At 37.2% G+C, this 21756-nt stretch overlaps 1 protein-coding gene across 3 annotated transcripts in view; it reads right to left on the bottom strand.

Moving 5' to 3' along the window:
- MACROD2 (mono-ADP ribosylhydrolase 2) overlaps window positions 1–21756 on the bottom strand; it is a 1872659-nt gene that overhangs the window by 636544 nt on the left and 1214359 nt on the right. The window lies entirely within an intron of this gene.

The following is a 21756-nucleotide window of genomic DNA, read 5'->3' as shown; positions in this document are numbered from 1 at the left end:
TTATTAACTTTCATTCTCGTCTCCCAATCTTATTTGATAGCAGTTTTAGGACTATCTGTGAATATACCATTTACTTCTTCGTCTGTATCAACAGAAATTTTTTGGTGGTATATATTTTCATGACATTCCAGATTTTGTTTTCCCGCTAAAGAAACTGATAACATCCATCGTCAAAATGATGAAGAGAATCGGATGCTACTGGGCAGTAGACTCCGGGAGATTTACAAGTCCTTCACCTCTCCTCAACTCACATATATTCTACCGTCACAGAAATAGAGGTTCTTAGTTAAACATCTATGTGAGACTGTCAACGACAGCCTGTAGTCTTCTGCATAAATACTACCTAATGAAAGTCAGATTTGTATTTTTCAAAGCTAAAAAGGAGATTCCAGTTTTACTTCTTTTGGAAATTAGAAAGAATCTGTAATAAGTAAACATCCCATAAGAGCTCACTGGTGAGGGAGGAATAAACTTTTAAGCCTATGAACGATTTCAAATAATCACAATGGATTCACTCCCTACTGATATCATCATTGGTTTTTTATAGTCACAACAAAAATATGAAATCATTCAGCCATAGAGGCAATCATATAACTTTATTATGAAATTCAAGGTAGTTGTAGCCAACAGTCCCACCTTGATATGCATTTTCTTTTCTTCTAAAAAAAAAAAAAACTAAATGAATGATTTTAGGCTATAATTAGCAAAACGGAGGTCAGAGAATTTTAGAATTAATTTGCATTCCATTATGAAATGATTCCAGGTACAAGAATTACAATGCCTCATTTTGCTTCACAATCTTTATTTAAAATTCCATTTCTATTTTCATTCCTGCAGAAATGACATCCTACACTCATTTATGTTTTGTTTGTTTGAGGAAAAAGAAAGCCTGAACTCAGTCTACTGGGATCTAATTATCGGAACCTAATTCCCATTACGGTCTTTTAAATCAACGCTTTAGGCTTTCCTCCTCTCCACTTCCTTTTCAAAAAGGGCCATTTATATTGTTCCGAAGACTTTCCATGTGAGAGACTTCTATTTATAGATATCATCTACCACTGGTTTTGTAGTTTTGTAATCTCAGTTTGCCAAACAACTTCATGCTCATTTGAACTATGGAATTTCTTTGTAATTTAAACGCCCAGGATAAGAGACATACAAAGATAAAACATACAAAATTAAGACTTTCTTGTTGAGATAAAACATAACATTTCCTTTAAACATCTAATTTTTGCAAAAGGTATAAAGAGAGCTGCTAATAGAAGATGTTGCCTATAGATGTTTAAATAAAATGCTTAAAACTTGATCACTGGGACTAAATGTCTCGAAGCCTGCTATCAGAAAGGTATCGACCCTTGAACTGGCAATGACCAAGAGGCAGAATGTCAGCTTGCAGCTTAACAGAATGTATAAAAACAACTGCTTCCAACTTTCCATTTTATTATTTTATATTCTCATTTTGTATCATTTTTCCCTCTTGTCAGATAACAAATATTTAGTCCAAAAGCTCTAAATTTCCCTTAGGATCTGTTCACTTACTGAATATTAACACTTCATTTTCACTCAGGTATGTTATCATCTCTAACAGAAAACAAATGCAGATAGAATCTCTCCTATCAGTCTTGGTTACACAGGAGACATTATGGTGACACATTTCATACCAGACACATATAACTCATGGGTAGTAAGATATAGACTACAGACAAATACTGGGGGATAACAAAGGTGAATCAACTCACAGGCAGGGAAATATCCTGCTACTGACTAATAAAGGGCTGTGGTTTTCCTCATGGTCTAGCCAACAAGACATACATCAAACACTAATGAACACATGTAACTGTATTAACAACTCAGGTTGAAGCCAGCAACCACAATTTGAGCCTAGACTCAAATACGGTGTTTTTATAGGGTGTGGTGTTTGATGGTCCATGGTCAACGGTTTGGACAAACAAGGTTTGGAGATGTTTGTTGTGTTGTGGTATGCGGTTTTTCTTTCCTCTGCAGAAATTCCCATGTAATAAGGTAACGGCATTGTAAGTTACTAAGAAGAAACTAAAGCCATGGTTCTCATACCTTAGTGAGCAGCATGGTCACCTGACAGGCTTGTTAAAACACAGATTGCTGGTTCTACCTCCAGGGTTTTCTGATTGAGTAGGTCTAGGGCAGGCCCGAGATTTTACATTTCTAACAAGTTCCCAAATGGTTTGGATGCTGGTAGCCTAGTGACCACATTTTGAGAAGCTTTAAGAACACATTTCACGGTTTTCTTTTTAGAAATTTCACCTTAAGTACTGGTGTTCCCTACAATATATGTTGAGCATATATACAATATATGTTGAGAACTATGTTTTACGTTTCTTTGGCTGACCGTAAACTTTCAGTTGAGAAAGAATTTTGGAAACAAGTGAGGACAAAAGTGATCCCTTCCCTTCTGATATGTTTAGGAACATCAGATAAACCTCTGAAAATTGGAAAGAAAAAAAAAGGATATAGTTCATGAAGATATTTATCTTCTCATTGCTATTTATGACAAGTGATAATACTGAAGTTACTTCTGATATATACAGCTTACTATTTTCATGCATAAGAATAAGGTGAAGCGAGAAATAGATGATATCAAGAAATGTCAAATTCCTTAGGTCCAAAACATGTATCATTAAATAATCTTCCCATTTATAAATTGTTAAAATCAGGGGCTTCCTTAGGAGAAGATAGAATGAGAGTTAGTTTTAAAAGTCTTACTAACTTTAAAAGATCCTGGACCTACTTATTTTTTTCTTGGTAGTGGTCTTCGAAGTCCACTGGCTCCTTGGGCTTTGTATTAAGGTGTTTGAAAATGTTTTTTCCAAAGGCACTAGCACTATTGATACAACTATAGAAAAATAATATTGCAAAAATGAAAAATAATATGGCAAAAATGAAAAAAAAAATGCTCCTTGGGCTTTGTATTAAGGTGTTTGAAATTTTTTTTCCAAAGGCACTAGTACTATTGATAACACTATAGAAAAATAATATTGCAAAAATGAAAAAAATATTCATTTCTTCCAAGAAAATTTATTCCAAAATGATAATCCAGAAGAAGAAAAAGTTTGTGCCCAGAAACAATGTTCCCAATATTATCTACAGTATTTTTAAAAGCTGAACAAGTTAAATGTCTCCATACAGGGAAACAGTAGATTATGAATATTAAATTGATAAGATAGTGTTTCAAGACTAAACAGCAAAGTTATAAATGATAGGACAATATGAAGATGCTATACCCAAAAGTAGATCTGAAAACTACTTCCCTGCTCAGATGGCATTACACAAGAAGGGTCAGGGAGAAAAGAGAGAAGCTGGATTATAGTACTAATATTTCAAATGATTTTTATTTTGTTTCTTTAAAAAACTGTGCCAATGTTATTTTAACAATAAATGAACATTTTTAAATGTTCCTATCAATATGTTCATTCTCCCCCAAAAGTATCACTTTAAGTTTTTGGCAGCTGGTATTAACAGCACTACACTCAGAATATGGTAGATGTTTCTAGAATAGTTAGGTAAGAAGCTAGTGGAGAAAAAGAAGTACTGAATAAAAGGAGACTGGAAGCCTTCATACTTAATTTTCTTCATCTCTTAAATGAGGGCTCACTGGAGATAAACAGTTGGCCCAAGCTTAAAAAGGTTCAGAAGATGGATTTTATGTTCAAAAGAGACAACTGAAATTTTTAATAAGAATATCATCCCCCATTCTTTCCCGTCTCCAACTCAGCTGACCCTGGGGCATAGCCTTAAGGCCTTAAGTTTGAATTTACTAAGTAGCCTCCTCTTGACTCACAGCAAGGGAAGGTTTTTATCCATTTGAAATTAATAATTACTTTCCGACCTTGACATTTCAATTAATTTCCCTTATTTTCTGCATGTTACAATAAGCTGAGGGTAAGAAAAAGATATTCCAGGATTTGTCTTAGTTGATACAATGTTAGGCCACTTTGTGTTTCTTTAACTGCAACTGGGTTAAAATTTTAATTTTGTGTCATTATATTGCTCTTTTTAAATTAATGTAATTTATTTCATCAAAAAAAAAAACCCTCTCTTCGCTGTAATTTAAAGTTAGCATGAAATCAGAGATCTTGTTGATTACAAACAATATCTCCTCCCCATATTTTTGCTTAAAAGGTTCAGGATTTTGATGTTTGGACGGAGGCCCTGGGTTTCTTACGAACTGAATAAGACACAAATCTTTTTTTCTTTTCTCATTATAGTATCTTTATATAGATTTTTCAATATTCAGAAATATAAGGATATTCTCTACAAAACACTGCCTTCGATTTAAAACATCTGCCTTAAATTTCTGACCCTCAAAGAATAATTTAGACGTACAGAACATTTTTTTCCAGTTATTTAAAAACTGATGTGTGGTACAATTATAAAGTTGCCCTAAAAAGCAAGTCTCAGCATATTCTTAATCAGAGTAAAATGTGATTCTTTCCAACAAATGCACTGTTGAATTTCTTTCTGCCTTTGTCAGTAAAACAGCTGTGAACAGATTAAACTTTGGGATTTTTTTTAACTTCTTTTCCCTCATGACTCACTTGAGACTTCCCTTTTTTCCTGCTCTACAGCTACTAAAATGTTCAAGGAAACAACCTGGATCAAACACATTCCCCAGTTCCTACAACTTCCTGTCACATTGTCTACACCAGGTTTTATACGTAAAGGTAACACTTTCGCAGCCTCCCGTTCATGCAAGAATCGCTTAGGGGCTCAGTTCACTGGTGAGCGCACACACCGAGGGCCTGCTCCCTGCTGAGCGGGGTCTTCAGTCCCTTGTTCTAAGCTATCCATAATCTCCCTGAAAGAGGGAGGGAAGCCATGCAGATAAACAGGCTTGCAATGACCTGATAGAAAGAAGATCTGAGAGACCATGGACACGACTCATAAGTCGGTCTTTAATTTGTTATGAAATAAATCTCTGGAAATTCTTGAATGCCACTCCAGTGAGAGTTAAGATTTTGATCTTAAGATTTTGATCCAGGCTGATGGAGGGATAATCAAAAAAACAAGAATAACAGAACAATTGGAAACCATCTCCCCAACATTAGATGCATAATAGACTAGACAATCTTTACACGGGAAGGACGGTAGGACATGCCCAGGTACAGTGACAGGTTTGGGTTTTTTGTTTTCTTTCTTTTTAAAAAAAAAAACAAAACAACAACAAAAAACAAACAAACAAAAAAAAACCAAGGAGGCTGTGCTGACAAATACGGGTGAATTCACAGGAACAACAGGGCAGGAAGCTTCAAAGCGGGACTACCGACCGGTAAACTGAACGGATGGCCAATACACATAAGGCCTCTAAAATACACTGGTGCAGTGGCATGATGCTTATTTAAGCAGGAAGGGGGGTTGCAGGAGAAAGCAAAATTCAAAAGCCTGGACACCTTTAATGAAGAATATTAAGCACAGTCAGGAAGGCCATATTAGTCATTGTTTTATTACACCTAAAAATTTCTTAGTCTAACCCAGTTCTCATGCTTGTATTCTATGCAATAATGTAGTCACATAAAGCCAGGCTCGTACTAGGGAATTTAAACCCAAAGAAATTTAAACTTATCCATTAAAATTATACTAGTAATTATCGAAAGTTACCAAAAACCATCGTAACTAAAATAAGAGAGGTGATTTCATATGAACAATTTAAACAATAAAAACGTAAGCAGCACCATTAATGGATATGCTAACTGCTATTCCTTATAGCCCACAACATTTCTATCCACTAGACCCCCACAGATACATTATATGGGATTATGAAGCCGTTTGCAAAATATAAAGTGCTATAAAAATACTGGATAATAATGATAATTCATCTTGCTTTCTGTCTCTACAGCATTTATTTATATTGCACTAAATTTGAGCTTTTATGGCTCCCAAATGAACCTGTGGGTCCATATTTCTTTCTCTTCCTCATGTGGTAATACGATCTAAGCACATTAGACGGGTCAGGGCTGGATGGGAGGCAGTTTGCCTGCAGTACTTTATACAGCACGGGTCAAACGGTGCACAACACAGTCGGCCTTCCTGATCAATGGCAATGGGCGCTGTCTTATTTCCTCTACCTGGGAAGAGTTGATGGGGTGAGAACACTCTCAATGGGTCATTTCTCCACCAATTCATGGCATTTTACTATAAAAGCAACATATTGCCATTGTGTCTTTTGAAATTTTTCTTACAAGCTTTACATGCTCTTATTCCACCATGCACAGGTTTGCACAGTGATATTATTTCATCCTCATTGTTCATCCTGCTTTTGTTCTATCTTTGGCTCTTTCAGATTCAGATGCTGAAACTGAAGACTCTTAGATCTTCTATTAGCAGAATGGTTCCACCTGAACATCATGCCACTTAATGTGTTGTCACTAAATAAGCAGATGGCCGCTTGTCTCCTGCATCTGGACTCCTTGGGAGTTTGCAAATCAGGGAACAAAGGAGGTGGTGGTGGAAAATAAACAAAAGAAGAAATACCAGGGAGACAGTAATTTGGTTGAGGAGAAACTAAGTTAACCTGTGTACTATAATGAACTCCTATGGGTCGGTCCTTTATTTCTACTATCAACACTACATTATATTCTATTGCCTTATCTTTTTTTTTTGCTTCAATTTTCCTTTCATGTCCATCCAACGGTTTAGTTGATCACAAGATGAAATGTTTGTTTATTGTGCAAAAATGACTACTCTCTCAGGGTGCCTGGGTGGTTCAGTGGTTAAATGCCTGCCTTCGGCTCAGGTCATGATCCCAGGGTCCTGGGATCGAGCCCCACATCGGGCTCCCCGCTCAGAGGAGAGCCTGCTTCTCCCTCTCCCTCTGCCTGCTGCTCCCCATGCTGTGCTCTCTCTCTCTGTCAAATAAATAAATAAAAAATCTTTAAAAAAAAAATACTTTCTAATCATGAACTGAAAAGCTAGTAAAAATATTCTTTTGAACCAATCATAATATTAACAGCTTAAAAACCCCCACATAACTGTATCAATTAATGCACCAAAAGCATTGGGCAGAATTCAGCATCCTTCATGAAAAAAAATTCTCAGAAAACTAACTAGAGACGAGAACATCCTCAACTTGATAAAATACAAAGTATACATTAAAAACCCTATAGCTAACATCATATGTAATGGTGGAAGAATCAATATTTTCCCCCTACGATTAGGAATAGGGCCAGGATGTCCACTCTTAACACTCTTGGCCTGTGCAATAAGGTAAGAAAATAATATACAAGCTATACAAGACCAAAAAGAAAGAAAAGAAACTACCCTTATTTGTAGATGACACAATGGTACATATAGAAAATCCCTAGGAATCTCAAGACACAAACAACAGCAGCAACAAAAAACAATAACTAAGCAAACAAAACCAAACAAACTCCCATGGTAGCTGAGTTTGGCAAGGTCACAAGATACAAGATCCACACACAAAAATCAACTGTATTTCTATACACTAGCAACGGATACTGAAATTAAAAAATAAAATCGCATTTCTTATAATCACTCAAAAATGACAAAATTAGATAAGACTCTCAAAAATGTCTAGAATTTCATCTGAAAATTATAAAACATTGATGAAAGAAATCAGTGAAAATACAAATAAATGAGGAAGCACACTATGCTCCTGGATTAAAATATTCGACAAAATAAAAATGCCGATTTTCCCTTAAAGTGTATGTAAATTTAACACAATTCCAATCAAAATCTCAGCAAGATTCTTTGGAGATACAGACAGGTTATTTTTAAATTTATATGGCAAAGGAACGAGCATAGCTAATGCAGTTATGAGAGAGGAAAGTGCAAAGAATCATTCCACCTCATTTTAAATCTTCTTATACAGCGACGTTAATCAAGACCGTATGGTACTGGCAGAGAGAATGACACATAGATTAATGAAGCAGAACAGTGAACCCAAAAGCAGACACACACAAGTATGGCTGGCTAATTTTTGACAACGGTGCAAATGAAGCTCAATGTGTTTTTCAACAAATGCTGCCATAGCAGTTGGAAATCCACGGGCTACATACATAAATAACCTCAATCTAAGTCTCACATTTTATATAAAATTAAAATCAAATGGATTATATATTTAAGTGTAAACTATAAAAAAAATATAAAACTTTTAGTAGAAAATATAGGAGGAAATCATTAGGACCTTGGGCTTGATGAAAAATTCCTAGACAATGGAACGGAATCAAAAAAGGAAAGAAAGAAAATCAATAAATCAGACTTCACCAAAATTTTAAAAATGTGCTCTGTGAAAGACCCTATTTAAAGATGAAGTGACAAGACACACACTGGAAGAAAATATTTGCAAACCACGTATCAGCCAAAAGACTCATATCTAGAATGCATAAAGAATTCTCATAACTCAACAGTAAAAATACAAATAACCCAATTATAAACGGGCAAAAGATGTAAAGAGACATTTCACTGAACAGGATATTTGGGTGGGAAATAAACACAAGAAAAGATGCTGAACTTCAATAGCCATCAGGGAAATACAAATTAAGACTATGAAGAAGTATCACTATCCACCTGTAAGAACCTCTAGGAAAAAAAAATAGTGACAATGCCAAATGCTGGACAGGATCTGGAGAAGAAGGATCTCTCGTGAATTGCTGGTAGGAATGCAAAACTACATACACTGTGGAAAATTGTTTGGTAGTCTCTTTAAAAACTTAACATGAACTTACCATATGAACCAGTAATCACACTCCTGGGCATTTATCCCATAGAAATGAAAGTTTATATCCTCACAAAAGCCTGCATGTGAATATTCACAGCAGCTTTATTTGTAATAGCCAAAAAGTGAAAACAACCAAAGTGTCCTTCAACCTATCAATGGTTACGCAAACTGAGATCTATTCATTCCACAGACTATTTTTCAGCAATAAAAGGAAAAAAAAAAGTATTGATATATGCAACAACTTGGATAGATCTCAAGGACACGGTGCTGAGTAAAAGAAAGCCAATTTCAAAAGGTCACCTACTGTATGATTCCATTTAAAAAATTCTCAAAATGACAAAACCATAGAGATGGGGAATAGATTCATAGTTCCTAAGTATTAGGAAGGGTGGAGGTAGGAATGACTACGAAATGGGTAGCATGAAGTAGACCTTTGTGATAATGTAATATTTCTGTATGTGTGCAGTGGTAGTTACAGGAACCCACACTTGTGATCACAAGGCATGGAACTCCGTGCATACATTGTATCAATGTCAATTTCCTGGGTTTGGTAATATAGTAAGTAAGGCAAAATGTAGTTTTCTCCATTTGGGGAAACTGATGAGGAGAACACAGAACCTCTCTGTACTATTTTTGGGACTTTCTATTAACCTATAATTATTTCAAATTAAAGAATGCTATAAACAAAATGTTCTCTTTTAATTAATGATAAGGGGTATAAGTTTTATATATGCATATACAGAGACTGCAGATAGATACATAGCTGATGCGTACCTACAAGCATATATATGGCTAATATTCTTTGAATAACCTATAAATAGATCCAAACTCCTCACCAAAATCTATAGAGAGAATGAAAGAAATAATAAGGACATCTATACGTGGCTGAGAAGTATTTCTTTTACAGGTTCCTTCAGCTGACCCCTCGGGATGGTGTGGATGGTTCTGTGGCTGCCAGAATATTATTTAATATAATTGGTTCTTTTAGATGACCAAGAAAATTGAAAATATCTCCCAAAGTATCTGCCATTCTGTGTGAAGAGTTTCCTCGGCTGAAGGTTCTGATTCATAAGATCAAGTCGTCAGTACATACATACATCAGTACATACATCAGTACATACATCCATACATCAGTACATACATACGTAAGATCAAGTCCTCAGTACATCAGCAGGATGAATGAATGAGCAAGAAAATCATAAAGGGACTAATAATACAGGAAATGAGTACAGATCCTTGGTTATCTATTCTCTGAGATTGAACCCATTAAACTCGAAGAGCAACTTTGTAGCATTTCTAAGTGAAAAATCAGGTCACAGGTCTTCCTGAGGAACAGCCAATAAAACTTTCACCTCAATAGGTCACTAATATGAAATCATTTCATATCTACAGCAAGAGAATAATGTCTGGAAGATGAATAAGTGATCACTGACATCTCAGTAATTAATGTCTCTTTCAGAAGACTATATCTACATCTGTTTCTGTCTCTCTATCTCTAGATACATAAATACACATATAATTTAATAAATAAAATAATGATACAGTGTTAAGCAATTCATTTGGCCATTAAACTCGAAATACTTACAATATATTCATCTGTTAAAACTTTGAAAATGTCAATCAAGCAGTTGTCCAAAAGCAGCTGCAATTCTTCCAGAACAGCACTATTGGAAACTCATTATTTAATCAATTATTCTATAGACTAAATGCCTTTTCTGATCACCAAAACCCCCAAATCTCTTTCTTCTTCAAAATCCTGCAACACTTCCTGCTCACTCCCGACTTTTCAGGGTGTGAGGTATCCGTGATATATGTGTGACGTGTGATTACTGCCATGTGGATTACCTATCATGCTACATTTTCTATGCTTGTCAACTTCTCACCAAGCTAATCCTGTGCTTTGCCCACCATCAGCCCTTCATGCTTCTATCAGCTGAATAAAATGCATGGAAGAACAAATGAACAGTAAGAATATGGGCACCATCTTCACCCCGATAGATTAACTTATCTCAACATAAGAAAAAGATTGTTTAGACTTATTACAATTAGTTATGTTTATTCAAAAGTTGCATAGTACCGACTAAAAAATGTAGATTAAAAGAAATAAAGTACAGAGATTATGAACCTTACAAATGTATGCACCTGATAAACATGCAATGAAGGTAGGAATTATTATTAATTATCTAGATATTGATAATATTAATATTCATGATTGCTTATTACTATATTATAATGCTGTTGGTTATCTTGTGGATACAAAAGGAGAAAATTAAAATTGGTACACATGTCATGATTGATGACAACACTGATTATTTTAGGCCAAAATTTCAAAAAGTAGAAAGTGCTAAAAATGAAATTCTTCTTTCTGTCTTTCCTATTTTTGACATTCTTGTCTTCTTGGTTTATTAAAAAGTAAATTGAAGTTTAGTGTAAATTTTTAATTATATCTATAAAGTATAGGCCAGCAAATAGAAAAATAAATAACTGACATTTTCAGGGTGGCATCATATAATTTAATCCTCATTTAGTCGAATATTTCACGTTAGCTGTTTTTATAACTGGTTTGTTCCAGGACCAGAATAAGGTAACACCAGAATTGTTCTGAGGCAAATCCACTGTTTCTAACTCTTTAGTGAGAGGGCTCCATTAAATAGGTATACAAGTTCATCTTGCATTCATTACGGATTGCATAACTGCTACCTCCGCTCTTCCACTCCTCTAAAAGATTTTCCAAGACCTGGGTTTTCCTGTCCTGACCTACATACAGTTAAGTTTGTCATACTCTGAACTCAATTTGTAATTCTTCTGTGACAGTGAAAATGTCCATAACACATTCTCCCTCACAGCAATTTGGGTAACCTATAATAACAGTATTTTGTTACAGGATGAATAATAGTATTCTTTTCCTCCCCCAAATTTTGGATATATTTGTTTTCTAATGATATGTCACTGGTAATACGTCTGATAATTTTATCAAGAATCCACTGAAACTCTATAGACCCTTGATGTATTCAACTTTTATTCTAGAGCAGATCTGACTTACAATGACATAAAATTTTGCCACATTATAAATTACTTGAGAACTTTTATGGAGTCTTTAGTATACTTCTGCCAGAATCTCTGTGAAACCCTTTACCTGTATCATCATATCTTATTCCATTAGTAACACCATGAAGGAGACACTGCTATTCTCATGAAGTTACAAATGAAAAAACTGAGGTACAGACAGGTTAAGTAAGTGGCTCAAGATCACGAGCTAGAAAATGGTGAAGGTGGGCTTTGGACCCAAGAATATGACCCACAAATGACCTCCAGTTATGATATAAGCATGCTTAAAAAAATAAGAGAGTAATGGAAGGTTAGGAATAGAAAAAAACTCAAATATTTAAGGAGCCATGACAGAGGAGGAAAGTTAGGTTAGGAAAATGAGATAACCTGGGGAGAATTCAAGTGCTTCGAAGTTACTGAAACCAGAGCTTGTAAGGGATTGGAACAGAGTTACAAACCAGGGTTCTTTCCATTGGATCAACATTACATCAGAGGGCCTAATGATTTCTCAAGAACAAAAGATGAATTTTCCTAACTCCTGGAAAATACCCGAGATATAATAAAGGATATATCTGGTCTTTGTCCTTACTTTCTGGTATGGAGCTTTTAAAACCCTTGGAATTTCCTAAGTGACATGAGAGCCTTTGTGATGTTAATGAAACAACGCTTGGTGAGCTCCTGAATAGCTCCAAGATGGGGACTGGCCACCAGAAGGACCAGCCACATGATTAGAGGGTTGAAACTTTGGACTGGCCTCACCTCTGGGGAGGGAAGAGGAACTGTAGATTGAGTTCAGTCATATGGCCAATGATTTGGTCGATCACGCCTACATAATGAAACCTCAATAAAAACTCCGGCATTGAGGCTCAGTGACGTTTCCTGCTTGACGTGCACATTGATGTGCTGGGAGGATCACATGCCTGGATTCGCTGCGGGAAGAGCACAGACGTTTCTGTCTGCTCCTCCACTCCCCACACATACCCGAGACCTTGCCCTATGCATGTCTTTGGCTGCTCCTGATCTGAATCCTTTATTGCAATCCTAATGTAGCACTTACCTGAGTTCTGCAACAACTTGTCAACTAGCAAACTGTCACATGTGAGAGGTCATGGGAACCACAGAATTTATATCCAATCGGTCTCAAAAGAAGGCGGTCTGGGGCCCCCCAAAGTATGGATGGCATCTGAAGTAACTAACAGGAGTCTTGTGGAGACCTGAGCATTTAACCTGTAGAGTCTGACACCAACTCCAGGTGGCTAATGTGAGAACTGTATCCATATGACAGTTGGTGTCAGACCTGTTGGATTAAAGGGAAACAGGACTCCAAATTGTGGAACATTAGGTAAATTACTTAAACTACCTGTGTCTAGTTTCCTCGTTTGTAAAATAAGAATAAGAACAGTGCCACCTCTTAAGGTGGTTGTGAAATGTAAGTAAATTGTATACATAAAGCACAAAAAAAAAAAAACCCGATAATCACTACTATTGTTATTCTTATGCAATTTGCTCATGGTATAGATACAACTTCAGATTCTTCATTATTTTTCACCTTGTGTCATAAGCATGAGCAGTTTTTCCTCTTGCTACATAAACCCTGTAATTCTCATTTAATGGTTGTGTGATAATCCACCAAGCTGAAACAGAGTTCCTTACTTTACCAACTCTTGGGAAATAGTTGTGGTTTTTTTTTATATTTAAATTATATAACTTTATGCATAAGGCTTCTATATCTTTCTGATGATTTATATATGATAAATTCCTAAGATCAGACTCCTAGGCCAAGGAATACAATTATGTTCATAGCTTAAAACATATTGTTCAATTGCTTTAAGAAAGAATAGTATCATTTTACAATTACCAGCAATGTATAAGGGTGCTTTTTTTTTTACCTCAATCTCTCTAATACAGGGTATTACCAGTATTTTAATATATTATTTTTAAGTATGTAAAATGGTATGTTCTTGCTGTATTAATGTAGTTTTCCTACATTCTTTTTGGAGAGCAGTGAAGCTAGATATTTTTCCACTTTAATACAAAGTTCTAAATTAGATCTTTTTGATCTTATGAGCAACCACTGGTATTTCTATATGTTTTAGCGATTTGATGAGTTCTTCACTGAACTTATTTATTAACCCGCTCTCTTTGGTAGCAATTTTGAAATCACATAAACATCACAGAGAATGTCATCAGCAGCATTCCCTTAGTGGTAAGGGATGGGAATCCTCACACTTGTGCTTAGGAAGAGGATGTTTAGAAGGATACAGAGGAAAATCATGGAAAGGAAGCACAGAAAGAAACAGTGAGTCTTGCAAGGACTGCAGAGCGATCTGTCCTGTTCTCATCTTGATAAGATGCTGGCTCTGCTTCTCCTTTCAAATTGCTTTCACTCTTCATGCTCTCTGCAAAGTGACCTGGTCCACGTGGCTGCACTTGGACCATTCTGGCTGCCTCCCAGTTTGGGCTACAGCCGTCATGTTCAGGTGATATCCTAGGATAAGAACCTGACATCAGCTAATGGAGTCTCTGTGTCTATATTCCGAATCCAATCAGGTGATTTGCACTGAAATGTGCACCCTTGTTGCATCAGTTGTCCAGGATTCTGAAGTCATGCGTTATTTGAGACTGTCTCTTCTAAGCTTTTGTCAGGGAACTTTCTTTAAGAAAAGGGCATGGAATTGGCTAAGAAAATGACTGGCATGCCTAGTACAGGGAGCTGCGGAGAACTTTGGTTTTACATGTGCCAAGAATCAGCCAAACAACAAAGTTTGAGGGCATGGTCCCCAAGACTACCCTTATTTTGATACCAGCTCCAGGTCTGGGGTGTCCCCCAAATCAGCAGCACGTTTGATTATAAAAAGATCACTTAACTCCAATTTAATGCCATCTCCCCCGCACCTCCCATTTCACATTTCTTTGGAAAGGAATAGTCAGAGAGCCCGGTGAATGTTTAGAATTAATCAGACACACAAAAAAATAAATAAATAAATAAATAAAAATTTAGAATGGTCCTTATTCCAAAATCACTCCTGGTAACACTTTCCAGAATAATACTGACCAAAACACTTACAGGTGAAATTCCTTTTATTATTCTAGTGTCACACTTATAAAAAGATGAGATTTTTATTGCTGTTATTATAAATCCATGGGGATCAATGGATGGAGTAGATGAGGGGAAAATTAAGTTACCAGTTAAGTTGTTAAAAGGAGAAATGTAAAGAAAAACAATCTCAACTATTGTTCACATTGATTTCTGTACAATATCAAGAACATGTAACAAGTTTAACTTGTTTCAATGAATACTATTTAGAAATTCTTAGAATGCCAGTTTTTTGGCTCACAACGTAAGAATATTATACCATGCTGTCCACATGCACACGGAGATTTCAAATGAAGGTTTCTGTAATAATGTACAACTGAATAAATTTAGTTCACAGTATTTTGGTGAATACATACTCAGATTAATCTGCATAGTACTCAAATCCTAATATGTGATCCTGTGTGAGATCAAGAATTTTTAATTCCCCATCTGAATAAACACCAATTTGCATGTGTGATTAAAGGTTATAGGAATATTTAGTATCAAGCTGGCTTTCTCCTTCCACTCATCACTTCCTCCCATTTACCTACATCCAGGTAGGAACTAAAAGTTGACTCTATTTAGGGAAGCACATTTGCAATTAAAAAAAAATCACAATCAAAAGTCTAATATGAACACATTAAATCATTGTTATTTTTACCTGAGCCTCTCCAGCCCAACTAGCCTGTGTAAGTAAAATGTTACCGGGTGACCATCGACAACTTCAGTATTATAATCATTGCAGCCATATTGAAAACAAGCAGCCAAAGCTATAGTGATGTAGAAACATTTGCCAAAAGTAAGGGATATCAAGCTTCTGGCTGCCAAAGGGTATCCTCTTTTTACTCTATCAGCTAATTAAATCTCCAAGTTAACCAGTTTCATTAGACTTTTCTTGTGCGTACATTGAAAAATCCAGGCTGACACTTATATATATAATGTACAGTTTAACTCGCTTCCAATTTCTGGAAGAGAAAGCCCCAGTGCAGTGTCAAGATGGCAGAGCATAGCAGTAGGGCTGTCAACTGAATGGACATTGCCAGATGACATCTTGCTCTAGCCAAGATGAGACCCCAAAGAAATCCCCAGCAAAAGAACACAAGTTCTTAGAAAGCTTTTCCACTTTGACCATTTCATCCACTGTAATTAAAACTCATTATTTAGCCATGATTGTTCTTAATGTTTGTTCCAAGAAAGACATTGCTTGAACTACAAATTCCAATATTAATGGGAGAAAGAAACTGGAAAAGATTAGTGTCCCTGCAAAACCAGTGTGCCAGCTTATTTAGGTAGTGACATATGACCCGTAAGCTACACTCCAGTCATGAAAGAGAAACATGAAAAACTCCAGCAAATAAAAACAGGAAAAACTAACAGCAAATAAACTGAGAAAAAAAAAAAGAAAGATGATGTTTCTTGGTTCTCTCATGGGGGCACGATTGGATTGAATGGGTTGACACAAACATTTACTTAATTTAGAATGTTTCTAAAACACAACACATTGAGTGGTTTCTGGAAGAAATGTAAAGGACAACTTAGGAAAAAAAAAATCTGGGTGTGTGCTAAAATTCTCCAGTGCCCAGTGTTTCCCTCCCATGAAGGAGAGCAATCCATTAAATAAAAAAGAAAGAAAACATGTCAGTTAACTGATTCGAAAAAGCAGAAGAAAGATTGTTTCTCTCTGTATTTTAAAGCTGCTCCTTTTTTCTTAAACTGACACATTGGACTATAATGAGGGGCACTGAGACTGTTTCAGTAACAAAATCACATTCTGTAGCAATGCTTCTTTTAAAACGTGAGTCCTTCTTTTATAATAAACACAAAAATCTCACCCTCATGGTTAACGAAACTCTAACTGCTGCTGTAGCAGATGAAACCCCAAATCTCAGTGGTTTAATACGGACAAGTTTGCTTCTTATATTGTTACAAAAAATGCTCATGTTAAAATCAACTGCATGTGTTTGGGGCGGAAGGGTCCCCGGTTTGGTGGCTCTCCTCGGGGAATCAGAACCATCTTTCTTGTGCACTCAACCACCTTCAACAGAGAAGTCTAAGGATGCCCTGGAGATTAGCTTCATTCAAGCCAGAGGGAAGAGGACAGGTGCATGGAGGACAAAAGCAGGTCATTGTGACCAGACCTGGAAGAAGCACACATTGTTTCCACCCACGTTTCACTGGCCAGATCATTATCACCTAACATCATCTAACACAAGTGTGGATGGAACTGTAGTCTACTTGGATGTCAAGGTAGAAAAAGAAATGGGCTGGTTGAATACCTACTGGGCTTTTCCTTATGCTCTGGGAAAACCTGGATACATCCTCACAGAAGGTTCCACCTATAAAGTTCATGTCTTTTGTATATTATGAGTTTGTATATTATGTATCCCTACCAGCTAAGAAGATATATTCAATCATTCCGCATATATTGAGTGCCTGCAGTATGCCAGAAGCAATTTAAGTAAGTAGACTAGTGAGAAAATGAAACAAAACAAAAATCCCTTCTTGTATGAAGAGTGAGAAGACAATCAACAAAACAAATAGGTAAAATTTATAGTATATTAGAAATGATTAGAACTGGGGAGGAAAAAAACAAAACAAAACAGAGGAGAGAGGAGAGGCAAAGAACGCCAGTGCATGAGTGGAGGGTTACAATTTTCAGTATGATAATCGTCACTTAAAAATAAGTGATCAGGGGTACCTTGGTGTCTCAGTCGTTAAGCATCTGCCCTTGGCTCAGGGCGTGATCCCAGAGTCCTGGGATCGAGCCCCGCATCAGGCTCCCTGCTCCGCTGGGAGTCTGCTTCTTCCTCTCCTACTCCCCCTGCTTGTGTTCCCTCTCTCACTGGCTGTCTCTCTCTCTGTCAAATGAATAAATAAAATCTTAAAAAAAAAAAAAAGATGTGATTATGTGCACCAAGAGAAAATGTAGTCAAGCATTCCCTAGGTGGTTTGCATTTAAAGTTTTCTCAATATAAGTTTATACAGTCCTGAATATGGTGTATGTAAATATAACCACTTTCCTGAGATTCTGATACCTTCTCTCCTGCACCAACCCAAGTGATAAACTGCTGATCTATAAAATAAGTAAAAAGGGCCTATCTTGTCATCTCTAACAAGTAAAAACCAAGGTAGATATTTTTTTTTATTCAGGAAAAAAAAAAATACCTTGGACCTCATGCACTCCATCTGAATCTTTTAAAATGTGAAAGTACTCAAGTTAAGGGAAATGAAATGTCTTGACCAGTGAGCCTATATAAAGAGGAGAGACAGAACAAGAAGCCATTTAAGTCAAGTTATGTTTGAGAAATTATTTCAAGTATGTAGAGATCTGCAAGTTCCAAATCACCTGTGGCCTTGAAAGACCTTTAAAATGACCCAGGACGGCGTCACCTTGCATAGAACGAATCCAACAGAAGTTTGTCATTGTACCAAGCATAGAGCTGAGATTAATTTATTGGGGCTCTTCTAACCTAAATCCTTGCTTTTCTCTCTAGCAGCTGGCCGGGTGCCTTGCTGCTTCCTTTGCTTTGAATGTTGGTCTCTGCCCCAGAGATTTCAGACTGAATTTATGCCCGGTGGATTCTCCTGACTCAGCATGCCACAGTATTCCCTCGCTGCCAGGCTTCACTCTGGTTGGTGTCATGGAACTAAGGCTTAAGAATTCTCATAAACAGGGAGAATTAACCACTGATAGTATAAACTACCTTGACAGGATTTATAATGCACTTATACTGAAGAGCTTTCCAAGAGATGATTTCTTCCCTCTAAATATCCTCAAGGAGACATGTCAAATCTCTAAGAAAGCATACAGAACATTTGGCTACCCCACTCCCCATTTTCTCGCTGGAAACAGATGGAAAAATACACTCCACTTCCCAGCCCAGCCAGCTCCATGAAAGAATGGAAGGGGCTAGGTTAGTTCCCTGGACCCAACAGCATGAAACGTTGCTGCTGTTCACCGTAGGATTTCGAGAATAGGTCTGTTTATCTGGAATTCTGCCTCTTCTCTGGCACCCCCAATTCTAGTCACTGAGCAGCTGCCTACACTGGAATGCCAGGCTCAAAATCCAGTCCAATGTCACAGTTTCTCAAAGACTAGGGTCTTATCTCCCTCTCGACAGCCCTCCCAGAAACAGGAATTCTGCTCTTGATACCTAGTATTTAAAGATCTCTACTTTAGGGGCGCCTGGGTGGCACAGTGGTTAAGCATCTGCCTTCGGCTCAGGGCGTGATCCCGGCGCTATGGGATCGAGCCCCACGTCAGGCTCCTCCACTGGGAGCCGGCTTCTTCCTCTCCCACTCCCCCTGCTTGTGTTCCCTCTCTCGCTGGCTGTCTCTATCTCTGTCGAATAAATAAATAAAATCTTAAAAATAAATAAATAAATAAATAAATAAATAAATAAAGATCTCTACTTTAGCCCAGACCTCACAAACCCTGGTCATACACCACATACAGCATCTTGTCAGAATTCCCACCAGTTGAAATCTCTTGTTAGGAGCTCCTGAAGACCTAAGTGGTAAGCATTCACATAAGTGGCTGCCTGTTGCCATCATCTCCAGGTGATGTACCTTCCTATTACTTGACACTTAACATGTGAGCAGTCTGATTTCCATGTCCCTGAACATACAGGACGGCCCATCACTAGTTCCTGGGCAGCCACCTGCCAACGCAGCAGCAGTCTCTATTCTTACAGAGACAGTGGCCACTAGCCCTGTGCAGCGACTGAAATTTAAGTTTAAATTAATTAAAGTTAAATAAAATTAAAACTTAAATTTCTTATTTGCACTAGCCACATTTTAAGTTCTCAGTGCCACATGTGTCTAGTGGCTGTCATACTGGACAACACATAGAATACTTGCATTAGCACTGAATGCTCTGTTGGATGGCACTGACCTGGAGCCTGGAAATAAAATGTCAAAGGACAAGGATCTGGCCAAGAGGAGTCAGTCTTATTAATCCATGCAATTAGACGATGTACACTGAATTATGCTGATACTATCCCTAATGGAACTAACATTCTAATAGGTTTAAAGCACGGGCTGAAGGATATAGATAATTGCAGGCAGGGATCATTGTCTATTTCGATCACTGATAAATACAAGAACCTACGAGACTGTGACTGGCACATTGTAGAAACACCTTGTAGAATTTATATTGATTGAATGAACAGACACACAATGGTACAGTTAATTATAAGGAGATCATCACAGAGGAATAGGAATGATTTTCTAGGCTCCATTACAGGTCAGATTAAACAGCTCACTAAACATTCCAATTCTTTGTCTATGGTCACCAATTTTCTGGTCACTAATTCTACATCTTGGGCTTCTTCACACCAAGAAAAGGTAAATAGACAGGGCTATTGTGGCTGCAAAACTAGATTAGTCACATCCTAGTCGAATAAACTGGCAGGCATATTCAGAATTAGTCCTTTGCAAGTCTGGTTTTCAAGGCTGATGTTCTCTGGAAGAATACCAAAAAAAAAAAAAAAAGTTTCTACAGAAAACAAACTGGGACTCAGTGCTTAGGCCAAACTGGTCCCTGATGCAGCCACATCTGAGCACTGAAATCCCAGATCGCTCTATTTAACATCTTTTAATAGTAATAGTGTTTGTTCCCAAGCCTGCAGCACAGGAGACCTTTTTTTGGCCCTCCCAATCACCTAGAACTGTACATACAAAACCGTGTCATGTTTATTCCTATCTCTGCCCCACCTGTGCTTTCTCAGTTGGGCCGATCCAATCTGCAGAGAATATAGCCTGGGAAGTATCAAGAAGAAGAGCGCCAGAACTTGTAAAAGATTAGAGTCAGGAGTGGTGTCAGAAGTGGGAAGAAGAGGCGGGCACGTGGGTAACAAGAGAAAGAAAAGGATGGGGAATCATATTCAGGTGTTCATCACAGAGTCTCAGTCTGTGTTTGGAGTGTCAAATGGAGAACTTCTGCCAGCATCTGAGTAATTCGGTCTAGAAGAATGTCCTTTGAACTGCATTCTTAGGGAACAGACACTCCACAAGGTTATTTAGGTGGGTGTTCCCAGGCCCTTGTCCACACTTTTCTATATAGAGATAACGAAAATGAATGGGATGGAAATGTAGTTACTGATGTACCCACCTTTGTCTATCAGTTACAGTCATATTTGAAGGGGATATGTAGACTGGAAGGCAAGAAGGGATATCTCATCAAACCAAGCTGGGCACAGAAATCAATCTTAGAGTTCGGTGACGTGACAGATGTTGCAGTTGATATCCCTCACACTCTAAATGCATGGCTGATCAGCTTTATGAATAACCATTATCCTGGGATCTTTGAAGGAAAAGCTCAGGTCCTTTTAGGAAGAATGAATGCTTGATAAAGCCACTTGGGATTCTGAGAAATGATCAAAGAACATGCACATAAATGGAAATACTGGATCAGGAAACCAGATGCCTGGTTTCTAGTCTTAATCCTAGCATTAACTAGATAGACTATGTATTTCCATTGGTCTCTTGTATTGTTTTCTTATATGAGATAGTGGAGATGGAGGTAGGTTAGTGTTAGATTCGATAGAGAGAGAGAGAGAGAGAGAGAGAGAAGATATCACTGACTGCCAAAGTATTAGATATATTGTATGTTCTAATGAAGACTTCCCCTGAATCACTGCCCTATTTATGTCTAGCCAAACAAGTAAAATAAACATGCTACTCCAACATTTTTATTCAGTAGATCAACTTTTCATCCTCAATCAGGTTGACACCATCTTTGGAAAATGCTTATAGAAGGCACTTTGGTTTCCTTTGGTTACAAAAGGGTTTAGACTTGTCCAACAAATGAACACACAAAATGTCAAAATAATGTTGTAACAGAAGCATGCACAAGCCAAGCAGCATCAGATGTGCTTTTGAGTCTGTGGCCCTAATTCACCCCGATGTGAGTGGGAGG

The sequence above is a fragment of the Ursus arctos genome, unplaced genomic scaffold (assembly GCF_023065955.2).
Source record: "Ursus arctos isolate Adak ecotype North America unplaced genomic scaffold, UrsArc2.0 scaffold_16, whole genome shotgun sequence".
Lineage (NCBI taxonomy): Eukaryota > Metazoa > Chordata > Mammalia > Carnivora > Ursidae > Ursus > Ursus arctos.
This window is presented reverse-complemented; position numbering and strand designations above follow the sequence as displayed.